The 9,723-nt window shown below is 44.9% G+C and overlaps 1 long non-coding RNA gene across 1 annotated transcript in view; it reads right to left on the bottom strand.

The window, feature by feature from the left end:
* LOC110302974 overlaps positions 1–6,720 on the bottom strand; it is a 33,718-nt gene extending 26,998 nt beyond the window's left edge. The window contains exon 1 of the long non-coding RNA XR_002378883.2: positions 6,439–6,720. This is a non-coding gene — a long non-coding RNA (uncharacterized LOC110302974). The remainder of the gene's footprint in view (positions 1–6,438) is intronic.
* Between the last annotated feature and the right edge of the window lie 3,003 nt (positions 6,721–9,723).

Below are 9,723 nucleotides of genomic sequence, written 5' to 3'. Positions count from 1 at the left end.
CCCAGCAACCACATGGTGGCTCACAACCATCTGTAATGGGATCTGATGCCCTCTTCTGGTGTGTCTGAAGAGAGCTATGGTATACTCATATACATTTAAAAAAAAAAAAGAAAGAAAAAAGCACAACCTTCAGTCTTTCAGCCATGCACCAGTGAACTGTTTCCTATGCTCCCGAATGGGTTTAATATGATTTTAGTTTGAATACATACATGGGAATAACTTGGGGTTGGGGTTAACAATAAAGGAAGCCTGACTATATATGAGATTCAAAAAGAAGATTTCAATTCCACTAATGATGCCCAGGTACCGTGTCAGGGAGTAAGGAAAAAGTGGCAAGACCCAGTTCCTGATGGCCTAGTTGTACACCCAGAAATGTGTGCAAATTGTCTAGAACACTCAGGAGAAGGTGAGCTATGGAGCAAGCTCTGTATGAAACAGCCACACTAAAACAAGAGGAGCGCGTCACCTGGGGTGGGGGTCAAAGTGTGCTATTTCCCCAGGCCTCCTGAATCACCTGGCTGGGTGCTGCCCTGTGGATGGGTTTGAAATCTCCAGAGAAAACTCAGTTCTCCCTTTTTGGAATGGATTTTGTAATAGCTGTCCCCCATCCAGCTGCAGGAGCAGCATGAATTCTGTTTCCACTCTGTCATAGGAATGGAACTGGGCCATAGCTAGTGCCAAGAAAGAGAGCAGATGTCACTCAGGACACGTAAGGATCTAGGAGTCTTTATAGTGTAAGAAAGCTTGGGAGCTACCGAAGTGGATCATTCAAGGGAACTCTTCATCGCAGGAGAGGAATCCCACGGGCAGAGAGATGCATATTAACAGGCCATGTGCTCTCTCCCCAGCCACTTAGAAAACAGAAAGGCTCTACACAAATATTCACTGTCATGGCTGGTAACAATTACCACTTGGCTGTCAGAGTCATTTTCTCAGCTCAATAAAAGCCCATGACTTATGTGTGCACAGAAAGGCCGGGACAAGCCTGAACTGAAAACTCAAAGAGTGTCACTGCCTCACAAGGGTGACATCTCTGCTAATAAAGGGGCTTCAGAGTACAGGACCCACAAAGGTACAGGCCTGGTTTCTATATGGAAGGGAGATATTCCTACTGTGGGTCTGTCTGCTAGAGACTCGGGGTTTTCAATTTAGAAGGAACCTTATCATTACCTGTAGATCAATGTGTAAGGTACACTGTTACCATCCTAGTCCTTGGGAACTGGGGGAGAAGGAAGGACAGAGGAGGGAGAAAGAGTAAGAGGCATCTGAAGGGTTAAACGGCCAGAGGAGTGAAACTAGATTCCTGTAGCTCAACACTTACCCATATATATAGTCACTCCCAATTAATGCTATTCAATTACTGCCGGCAGTGGCAGTACATTACTGCTACCTACCCCAATTTCTTATAGTACTAAATGAGAAAGACACATACACACAGTCTCTCTATTTTGATATGCCTAAAACAGTTCAATGGCTGGGCTACTTCCTAACCTCCACGTGGCTAATCCACCTTCTGATATTCTCAAGTTATTACTTACTGAAAATCTATATTCCATCTTTGCTGCCCTGGACCCAGACGTCCAGCCCTCTCGAGCTGCGTTCCCCGGGCTCCTACATGACGGCTATGCTCTGTCTTCTGCACCTCTCAGGTGTGGTGTCTCTCCTCCTTCCCTGGCGTCATTGCAGCTCTCTCTCCTCCTTCCTCTGTCCCTTGCCCAGCAACCCTAAAAGTCCCTCTTCTGTCTCCCTGCCCAGCCATTGGCATCTTTATTTACCAGTCAGAACAGGGTTTTTTTTGGGGGGGGGGGCATAATTAGCATAATACAAGAAGCTATATTTTCCCCCTTTCCGCCCATTAAAAAAAGCCTTTTATCTCAGATATACATTGAACATAATTATAACAGTTATGTAAACTACAAGGTATGATATGCACCAATAATGTTTAGTCTATTAATTTTGTCAATTTAGATAGATTACTCTATCATCTATCTTAAAGGGTTTATAATTTTATACCTGAATTACGTTTTGATTTTAACTTGTAATACCATCTGAAAAAAAAATATCTTTTTAAATCTAGATCATCTTTTTTGCTAAACAACTTAAATTTGATTATGAAACTCTAACTAGTCTTCAACCTCATCAGAGACTCAAGAATGCATTAAATATTACCTGAACATGTAGGTAGCACAAAAACATAGTTTCCAAACTTAAACAATTTGTAGAGACAGCTGACTGCCTAGACATTACCCTGATATTCCTCAGAGCATCGGAGCATCTGTCTTTAGCCTTCTGACCCAGAACCATCTGACAGACCTTAAGTGAAGCAGGGTTTGTAAAGGACTGGTTTATCTTGTCTTGGCAGAGCTAAGCTGTTGACTATCCCACATAGTGTGTCCTTTCTGGACAGTAGTTTTTGTCTGTAGATGAATTAGGGCAGTTCTTGCCCAGTGGCTACCTTGTCACAATTGGAGTAACTCGATATGAAGGTAATTGATACTCAGTATCTTCTCTGAAGTGAGATGAGGGTCTAAGGAGCAAAAATGTCTCCTAGTCAAAAGATTTTGTGTCCGCCGGGCAGTGACCCATGCCTTTAATTCCAGCACTTGGGAGGCAGAGGCAGTCGGATTTCTGAGCTCAAGGCCAGCCTGGTCTACAAAGTAAGTTCCAGGACAGCCAGGGCTATACAGAGAAACCCTGTCTCGAAAAACCAAAAAAAAAAAAAAAAAAAAAGGAAAGAAAAGCAAGCTATCTTTAGCATTTGTTACCCAGTCTCTGTGTGTTTAGAAAGTTTAGGGCTTAACTGAAGTTTTGATTGGATCTGTCTGAAAGGCGAGATGAACCAAGTTCACTGGGAATCAGCAGCTAGTCTTGAAGTTGTTTTGGGAATAAGTCTCTGGAAAAAGTTTAGGAGTCGGGGAATTAGAACAACAGGTCACTTTAGCATCTTGAGGATGAATCTTGTCAGAGCCGTATCTTGGTGTTTTATTTTGTAATATATGAATCTTATAACCAAATTTTTATTATAAAAATATCTGTATGAATTGATGAAGGTAAGACATGTGGCTGAAAAGAGGATGGCCTAGTCGGTCATCAATGGGAGGAGAGGCTCTTGGTCCTTCGAAGGTTCTATGCCCCAGTATAGGGGATTGCCAGGGTCAGGAAGGGGATAGGAGATTTTTGGAGGGAAAACTAGGAAAGGGGACAACAGTTGAAATGTAAATAAAGAAAATATTTTTTTAATGTGGCTGAAATTCAAATAGAAAGCAAAAGAGCAAAGAGAAAACAACATTTCTAACAAAGCTGAACTGATAAAAAAAAAAAATCTAGATGGGCGTGGAGTGATGGCTCAGAAGTGAAGGGTGAGATGTTCTATTCATGCAGAGGACTTGATTTCAGTACCCAGCTGCTATGGCAGGTGACTAGACACCTGGGGTCTGGAACTTCAGGGCACCGGGATCCGCCCCTGCTATGGAATCCACAAGCGCCTGCGCTCACTTGCACGGACCCACTCACTCATACACATCATTTTTAAAATAAAAAGGTTAAAGAGGACATGTGTAGGACCGAACACTGAGAGGGAAGGATCCAGGAGTCGCAGGGGCTGAGCATGAAGAAGGGCAGCCAAGTAGCTTTAGGAAGGGAGCAGGAGCGCTGAGGTCAGTCCCCCACCCGCTAAGGAGTATTTAGTGTGGTGCCTCAACAGCGCCCCCTAGAGCTTCTCCCACAACAGAGGGTGGAATTTATCCCAGAGGCCCCTTGAAGGGTCTCAATGAACCCTGCAATTACAACAGGAAACGTTTGCTGGTGGATAACGGAGAAATGATATAAACTTTCAATATAAACTCAAGAAGTACGTGGGTCCCCACCCTCCCACGTGCCACACAGTCCCTGTTTATCCTTCTAGGTGGCACACGCAAGGTGTCCTGGTCACTCTTCTGACCATGTGGAAATACCTGAAGTCAATACCCGCATTTCTTTCTTCTGGGAAGGAAGAAATAACTTATTTGGGTTCACCACAGTTCCAGAGATTTCAGTCTATGGTTGGCTGGTTCCATTGCTTTGAGGCCAGAAAATTAAAGCTAAGTTTCTCAGTTCATGGCCATAGGAAGCGAAAAGGATGGCCAAGGTTCCAACATCCCCTGCAAGAGTGTGCCCTGTGACCTAACTTCTTTTCTCTTCCTCATGTTGCCACCATAGACTGATGGCCAAGCGTCTAACGTCGGAAGGGCCAAACAACAACAGAAGGTAAGCCAGACTCTCTTCTGAACAATCAAGGAAGGAACATGAGTCTCAAAATAAACCAACGAGTCCATGAGATGAATCGGTGAGATTATACTATCCCAGGCGACTTGGAGCCGGGAGAGGTTAACAGCATCGTCACCAGCTCAGGAAACAGTTTAGACCATCTTGGTTAAGATTCTGAGTGTGCCTTTAAATCTAGCACACTGGAGGCAAAGGAAAGTGGATCCAGGCCCGTCTGGTCTACAAATCAAGCTCCAGGCCAGCCAAGGAGACAATGAGACTCTGCAAAACCAGAAAAAGGCGAATAGTGGATAAGGTGTGGGTGCTTGAGAGATGCCTCAGCAATTAAAAGTGCTTGTTGCTCTTTGAGAGGACCTGTGTTTGGTTCCTAGGAGCCACGTGGTGGTTTACAGCCGATCCGAAACTCCAGGTCCAGGAGATCTGAGGGCACCAGGAACAAATGAGCTGCACGTGCAGGCATGTCAGAGAAACACATACATAAGCATCTTGAAGTTCGGTGGAAACGGCAGTCCTGTTCCGTACTCATGCCTGGGGTCAACTGCCTGAATAGCTGTTTCTACAAGGGTGGCCAACAAATCCTCCATTGAAAACACTAAAACCAGCCATTTACATTCACTGCGTTACAGCTCAGGTTGCTGCAGTGCGGAGAAGCCAAGTGTGCCTAGATAGAAAGACGCCACAGCTGGGGAGCTCGGTTGCTTTTATTGCCTCCTCTACTCGATAATCCCAACATACTCTTATTTTCAAGCTTGCAGAATACATTTTGCAATTATACATTTTTTTAATGTTGCTTTTTGATTTTTTAAAAATGTTTTGCTATTTTTGTTGTTGTTGTTGCTTTAAAGAGTTTGGACACTCAGAGAGGTTCCCCACCCAATAAAGAATGAGAGGAGGGAGGAAGGGAGGAAGGGAAGAAGGGAGGAAGGAGGGAGGGAGGGAGAAACCTACAATTTCCAAAATAAAAAATACTGAAATGCCAATGTAGTAGGTTGTAGGCAAACTACAGCACATTACGCATCCGGAACCTTTTTTTATAGGCAAAGATGGCACGAGGTGATGATCAAGTAGAAGTGCAATCCTTGACCCGCAACATCAGTAGTAACTGAAAACTTCCCAGGAGTGGAAATTCTAGGGTCCTCCAACAGCCTACTACATTGCTCTCACGCTGCACTGTCCATACCAGGGATGCTGATAGATGCGGAATCAATTATCTAGGGCAGCATTTCTCAACCTAAGGGTAGAAGGATCTTCTCACAGGGGTCGCCAGAGGCCATCCGAAAACACAGATATTTGCATTATGATTCACAACAGTAGCAAAGTTACAGTTATGAAGTAGCAACGAAAATAATTGTATGGCTGGTGGTCACCACAGTATGAGGAACTGTGCTAAAGGGTCACAGCATTCGGAAGACTGAGAACCACTGGTCTACAGGCAAGTTTCTCTCCTAACAGAGAGTAACAGTTCTGGCAAACTGACCGGAATCTGCAAGTGTAACAAATTTGAGAGCTATTTGTTACTTGCGGGTTCCAGGCTCTCCCAGCATCCGGCTGCGGGAGTGCTTGGAGCGTGCTGTCCTTTCATCCCCGACCTTAACATAGTTATTTTATGTTCAATAGTTACTGCATGAGCAAGCGAGCGAGCGAGCAAGCGAGCGCGAGCGAGTGAGTGAAGAGATGGATGAGAACTGGAAAGGGGCACTTCACACACACTATCTGCTTCTGCTCTAGGCCAGATTTACACAGTACCAAGAGACGTCTCCAGGAGCAGAGGAGCCCATCTGTCCAGCCCATTTCTTCTGACTCACTTCCTCTGGAGAAGTTACTTAGAATAAATGAGGCAAGGGGCCATGGAATAATTCCACTGGCAACAGGAACCCAGTAGAAGAACAGAAGAGAAGCCGCCGCTAAACCACTCTGCTCCTGGGCTTCTGCAGCAGGTGGGTCACCTGGGAGAGCTTCTAACGTCTCATTTGGGAAGGAAGAAAGCCCACTTTCTCACACATTTTCTTAAAGAAAAATATCAGAGGCTAATTAATCTAATGCTTTTATACACCAATTAGGAAAAAATACAATGTGTGTAATTTTAAAATTTTAAAAATATATCCCCAAAATACACGTGTTCTATTCTGCTTTCTATTCCTGTGATCAACAGCAACTTGGGAAGGAAGGTGTTACCTTAAGGTTCCAGCGCACCATTGAGTGAAGCCAGGGCAGGAGCTCGAGGCAGGAGTTGGAGAGGAGACCGTGTTGCTTACTGATTTGTTTTCAGGTTCCCGTTTAGCTACCGCCAAGGCCCACCTACCTAGGGGATGGTACCTCCCACAGTGGGCTGGGCCCCCCTATATCGATTAGCAACCAAGCAAATACCCCACAGCTCCGCCCACAGGGCAATCTGATGAAGGCAATGTCTCAGCTGAGCTTCCTCTCCCCAGGTGTGGCAGGTTCACACCCAGATTCCCTACCACAGCTTGGAAAGATGTTTGTTTTAATTAGCTTTTTCTGCCAAATTACCTGCTAGATACAAACAGTCCTGCTTTGCTCTAGATGGCTAAGGCGTGTGTTCATGAAGGGACGAGGCATCTGTATACGTGTGCTGTTAGTGTCACCATTAACCTTTGCCCTCTGCTCTTCTGGCTTCCTGAAATCACTGGGGCTTGTTCTGGCTCCTGAAAGTCAGTGGCTGGGGTGGGGTGTGGGGAAGGGGAGAGGGATGGAACAAAAGCAGATTAATGTAAGACAGCATTGGAAGGAAGGGGAGGAAGGAGAATTGCAGGGCAGATACAGAGGAAAGCAGCACCAGCAAAGGAGAGAAACTTAGCCAGAAGCAAGAAGGGAAACCCATAATATTTATGTAGTCTATCCTGTGTCAAGAGGGAAATGGCTTTGTGTTTCAAATCTTAAACGAAAAGGGGGAAAAATCCTAAGGAATGCTGAGAGTGGGGGAAATGGTTTTCCTGGGAGAAGAGCCTGGTTGGTTCCCAATACTAAATGCTCAGCCCTGAAACCATGTGCATACATATGCTAGATGGACCAAGCAGGTTGTATTTACATATGTAGGAGCGAGTGTGTGTGTGTGTGCGCGCCCATGCTCAGCTTACAACTAAAGAAAAACAGGCCACGGATTTGAGAGGACAGGGAAGTTCATGAGAGGCGTTGGAGGAAAAAAACAGAAAATTCTTACTTATAGATAGTCCCAAGAAATGAAAACTGGAAAAAAAAATCCTTATAAATGTAAAGATCCATTTCTTAAAACACACACACATGCACACACATGCACACACGCACACATGCACACACATGCACACACACACACATGCACACACGCACACATGCACACACGCACACACAAGTGTCTTTAAACATGCTAAGAACGATTTTTTTTTTCTGAGACAGGGTTTCTCTGTGTAGCCCTGGCTGTCCTGGAAACTCACTTTGTAGACCAGGCTGGCCTCGAACTCAGAAATCCGCCTGCCTCTGCCTCCTAAGTGCTGGGATTAAAGGCATGCGCCACCACCGCCCGGCAAGAATGACTTTTAAAGCTATTTTAGGACAGGGGCTACAATGTCAGGAACCTAGCTTCCGACGTTATGGGAAGCTAGGCTCAGTCTCCAGGACAGGTTGGGAGGAAACATTTTTGTTCCTGTTGTTGTTTGTCTTTCGAGGTAAAACAGGGCTGGGGACATACCTCTGAGAAGGAGCGTTTGCCCAGCGCCATAAGCCCTTGAGTCCAATCCCCAGTAGCTGGGTAAAACAGCCAGAAAGCCAACTGACTATACTCCAAGGTGACCCAGTAACTGAAGATGGGGGTCTCTGTAGAGATATATTCTGGCTAATAAACAAAGAGAGTAAGTGGAACATGGCTACTTTGTAACCTCTGCCATACAACCTCTGTAGGGAGAAAGACACAGTCACAGGTGACAGGGCAGCCCAGTAAGAGCCCAGTGGCACAGATCTGAAATGACACTATCTCATCTAACCATAGAAGCTAGGAACAAGGAGCCACGGAGATTTGAATGCTGGGTGTGCCCTTAGGCATTCAGCTGCCCTTCTCATAAAAGCTTGGGGGTTCTCTTGGATTTGAAAGAGGAGAACATGAGAATTTGCATTTAAGTCAGGGAAGTGTGGCTCACCTTCTATTTGTACAGCTTTCCAGTCCTTTTGCAACAAAGTGTCACACAAACACACACACATGGTCTTCCCGCCGCCCCACGCTAACCCATGAGAAAGGCAGCCCATGTTTGCTCAGCCCCACTTTACAAAGCACTTCGAAGCCAACAAGCCAAAGTAATGGACCCACCAAGCTGCCTATGAGAGTGAAAGGCAGATAGAAGTTAACGATCACCTTAGGGAGGGCAGGGGAAGTCCCATTTCCTTCTTGAACGGAAACTTTTCCAGTGCACAAAGGGCCTTAGTTGATCAGTTAACAGTCTAGCTTCATTTTAACGCACTCCTTGGAATGACATAGATATACCAGGCTGGGTCTCATAGAGGACAAAGCTGTTAAGGATTCATCCACTTGTTTTTTGGTTTTTATTTTTTAAGATTTATTTATTGTAATATGTAAGTACACTGTAGCTGTTTTCGGACACACCAGAAGAGGGCGTCAGATCTCATTATGGGTGGTCGTGAGCCACCATGTGGTTACTGGGATTTGAATTCAGGACCTTTGGAAGAGCAGTCAGTGCTCTTAACTGCTGAGCTATCTCTCCAGTCCCATCTACTTGTTTTTTAAACAAAAATCCCTAACATTCCATTTACCAAATGAAGACTCGGGAGGCAGGGAGAGCACCCAGCTGACCTTCCTCGCCCACCGACATCCCAGGAGGAAAGAGTTCCTTCGCCCACTCTCTCAAACATCCTTCAACTCAAAGACCCTCTGTTCCCTTCCCTGGGTTTCCTTATGTTCACTCCCTGTCAGCTGGTTGCTTCTCTGCCTCGTGACCTATCATTGACTTTATTTAATCCAGTTTACTGAAAGCTCTTGGGCTAAAGGTGTGTGCTAGGGCTGAGCCGCACCACAAGATTTTTCCAGTTCACAATCTAGGGATTCACAACTGGATCAAACATCATGCAACATCTACTACCCAAGCAGCATCTTTAAAATACAGCACATTTTAAGGGGGTTGGCTACACTTCCAGTTACCCAAAACCCAACAGGCTGTGGTTTAGATATAAAAGTCACATTAGTCGGTCCACAAGAAATGTGCCCGTTTCCACTCCGATCAGCAAAGTGGGCACTGAAGATGCCAGCCTTGCATCCAGGGAGCAAATCCCAAGAGAAACCACTTTTTTTTTCTTTTCTTTTCCTTTCTTTTCTTTTCTTTTCCTTTCTTTTCTTTTCTTGACTTGAGCCAAAATATGGGCATCTTATATTTGTGTGTATATGTCTTATATTTGTGTGTATATGTCTTATATTTGTGTGTATATGTCTTATATTTGTGTGTATATGTCTTATATTTG

This window comes from Mus caroli, chromosome 10 (genome assembly GCF_900094665.2).
Source record: "Mus caroli chromosome 10, CAROLI_EIJ_v1.1, whole genome shotgun sequence".
Taxonomy (NCBI): domain Eukaryota; kingdom Metazoa; phylum Chordata; class Mammalia; order Rodentia; family Muridae; genus Mus; species Mus caroli.
This window is presented reverse-complemented; position numbering and strand designations above follow the sequence as displayed.